This window comes from Sapajus apella, unplaced genomic scaffold (genome assembly GCF_009761245.1).
Source record: "Sapajus apella isolate SASKATOON/1434 unplaced genomic scaffold, GSC_monkey_1.0 scaffold2783, whole genome shotgun sequence".
Lineage (NCBI taxonomy): Eukaryota > Metazoa > Chordata > Mammalia > Primates > Cebidae > Sapajus > Sapajus apella.
The window spans coordinates 1-3,289 of NW_022439709.1; the positions used below are offsets into that span (position 1 = coordinate 1).

The 3,289-nt window shown below is 48.0% G+C and overlaps 1 pseudogene; it reads left to right on the forward strand.

Moving 5' to 3' along the window:
- Positions 1-90: 90 nt before the first annotated feature.
- On the forward strand, positions 91-1,673 carry LOC116547355 (annotated as a pseudogene).
- The last annotated feature ends 1,616 nt before the right edge of the window (positions 1,674-3,289 follow it).

Genomic DNA, 3,289 nt, shown 5'->3' on the forward strand with positions numbered 1-3,289 from the left:
GACGGGGTTTCACCATGTTGACCAGGATGGTCTCGATCTCTTGACCTCGTGATCCACCCGCCTCGGCCTCCCAAAGTGCTGGGATTACAGGCTTGAGCCACCGCGCCCGGCCTGCTTTTCTTTATTTTTATATTCAACCCTTTTTATTGTAAAATATAGCAAACACAGAAAAGTACCCTCCACTCTGAATCAAAACCACAAATGGGTGTCTGAGGGGCAGCTGGATTGCCAGGCTGATGACACTGGCTCCATCAGTGGCTACCCTGCCACTCAATCCATAACCCAGGCGGTGATCCAGGGTGCTTTCAGCATTGATGATGCAGTTGACATGAAGGTGACAGCTGCTGAGATGCACTATACTTACTCCCCAGCATGGCAGTGAGAGATGGGGCAGGGGGTAACACATCGGGGACTACAGCTGTTGTTACTACCCAAGGCTCAGAGGCATTGCTGGGGCAGACGGCCCCTCCTGGCACTGGTCAATTATTTGTGATAATGTCACCACAAGAAGTACTGCAGGGAAGAAGACAATTGAAGCCTGCGCTCAATTGTCCCTAGGACACACCCTTATTCCCCAAAGTCAGAAGCTCCCTGGATAACTGGAGATGAGAAACGCAGGGCTCAGCACAACGAAGTGGAGTACCACCGCTGAGATAAGATCAACAACTGAATAATGCAGCTCTCCAAGATCATCCCAGGCTGCTCAATGGAGAGCCCCAAGTGTGGCCAGAGTAAAGGTGGGATTCTATCCAAAGCTTGTGATTATATCCAGGAGCTTTGGCAAGTAACCACCGCTTGTCTGAAGAACTGCAGGAACTGGACCAACTGCAGCTGGACAATGACGTGCTGCACAAGCAGGTGGAAGATCTTTTTTTTTTAAAAGACGGGGTTTCACCATGTTGGTCAGGCTGGTCTTGAACTCTCGACCTCAGGCGATCTGCCCGCCTTGGCCTCCAAAGCACTTGGATTACAGGCGTGAGCCACCACGCCTGGCCTGGTGGAAGATCTTAAAAACAAGAATCTGCTGCGAGCTCAGTTGCACACTATGGATTCAAGATCCTCATCAAGAATGACAGCAACTAACTACGGGGACTCAAGGGCTTTGGGCTCAAGAACTGCAGATAGTCCAGGAGCAACAGCCGAATCCCATGCCCTTTTCCTTCACTGCCCACTTCTGGCAGAGAACAGGGGGTAGTTCAGAAGGTGTGTCTTTGAACCGTGGCCCTGTTGTATGGCAGCCTGCAGTGGTGTGAAACACACAGAGTGGACGTGCACTGACAGCCCTGCTCACCCCCACCATGCAGCCCCTGAGCCCTTGTGCTCTTCTCGCCCAACGCATGTGCTGTCTCTATGCTGAATACTGGACACACTAAAATGGGGGGCTTGTCCTGGGCTTGCTTAGAGTGCCCAGCAGAGGTCTGCTGACAGGTGATGCCCTGGCTTGCCCCAGGACTCTGGCGCTTCCATTGGTTCTTCCTTTCCCTGGAGCTAAGGTTTAGACGTGCACCCTGAAGCTGAGGGGAGCCAGCTTACACAAGACGTGGGGGAAGGATGTTTAGCAGTGGCTGGTGTCCATGAAGAGGAGATTGGCCAGCGAGAAGCTGAGGCCTATGCAGACGTCCCTGGAGCCAGGGAGAACAACAGGCAGGGGCCCACTTGGGGCCTTTCCCCTTGTGGGGGTGGTTTTTCTTTCTTTCTTTCTTTTTTTATTTTATTTTATTTTATTTTATTTTATTTTATTTTATTTATTTTTTTTTGAGACGGAGTTTCACTCATGTTACCCAGGCTGGAGTGCAATGGTGTGATCTCGGCTCACTGAAACCTCCACCTCCTGGGTTCAGGCAATTCTTCTGCCTCAGCCTCCTGAGTAGCTGGGATTACAGGCACGCACCACCATGCCCAGCTAATTTTTTGTATTTTTAGTAGAGATGGGGTTTCACCATGTTGACCAGAATGGTCTCGATCTCTTGACCTCGTGATCCACCCGCCTCGGCCTCCCAAAGTGCTGGGATTATAGGCTTGAGCCACCGCGCCCGGCCTCTTTCTTTTTTTAAAAAATTTATTTATTAAACTTTAAGCTCTGGGGTGCATGTGCAGATCGTGCAGGTTTGTTACATAAGTATACACGTGCCATGGTGGTGGCTTGCTGCATCCCTCTCCCCATCATCTACATTAGGTATTTCTCCTTATCCCTCCCCAATCCCACAACCCCCTGCTATTCCTCCCATAGCCCCCCATCCCCCCGGTCCCAGTGTGTGATGTTCCCCTCCCTGTGTCCATGTGTTCACACTGGACTTTTGACTGAGAACACCCACTTTTGACTGAGAACATGCAGTGTTTGGTTTTCTGTTCTTGTGTCAATTTGCTAGGAATGATGGTTTACAGTTTCATCCATGTCCCTGCAAAGGACATAAACTAATCCTTTTTTATGGCTGCATAGTATTCCATGGCATATCTCTACCACATATTCTTTATCCAGTCTATCACTGATAGGCATTTGGGTTGGTTCCAAGTCTTTGCTATTGTGAACAGGGCTGTAATAAATATACGCATACATGTGTCTTCATAATAGAACATTTTATAATCCTTTGGATATATACCCAGTAATAGGATTACTGGGTCAGATGGTATTTCTATTTCTAGATCCCTGAGGAATTACCACACTATCTTCCATAATGGTTGAACTAATTTACACTCCCACCAACAGTGTAAAAGTGTTCCTATTTCTCCACATCCTCTCCAGCATCTGTTGTTTCTTGATTCTTTAATGATCGCCATTCTAACAGGCATGACATGGTATCTCAATGTGGTTTCGATTTGCATTTCTCTAATGCAAATTAGAGTGATACAGTGATGATGAGCTTTTTTTTCATATGTTTGTTGCCTGCATAAATGTCTTCTTTTGAAAAATGTCAGCCGGGCGCGGTGGCTCACGCCTGTAATCCCAGCACTTTGGGAGGCCGAGGCGGGTGGATCACGAGGTCAAGAGATCGAGACCATCCTGGTTAACATGGTGAAACCTCGTCTCTACTAAAAATACAAAAAATCAGCTGGGCATGGTGGCGAGTGCCTGTAGTCCCGGCTACTCGGGAGGCTGAGGCAGGAGAATTGCCTGAACCCAGGAGGCGGAGGTTGCAGTGAGCCAAGATCGCGCCATTGCACTCCAGCCTGGAAAAAAAGAGAACTACCTCTTCAAAAAAAAAAAAAAAAAAAAAAAAAGAAAAATGTCTGTTCATATTCTTTGCCCACTTTTTGATGAGGTTGTTTTTTTCTTGTAAATTTGTTTAAG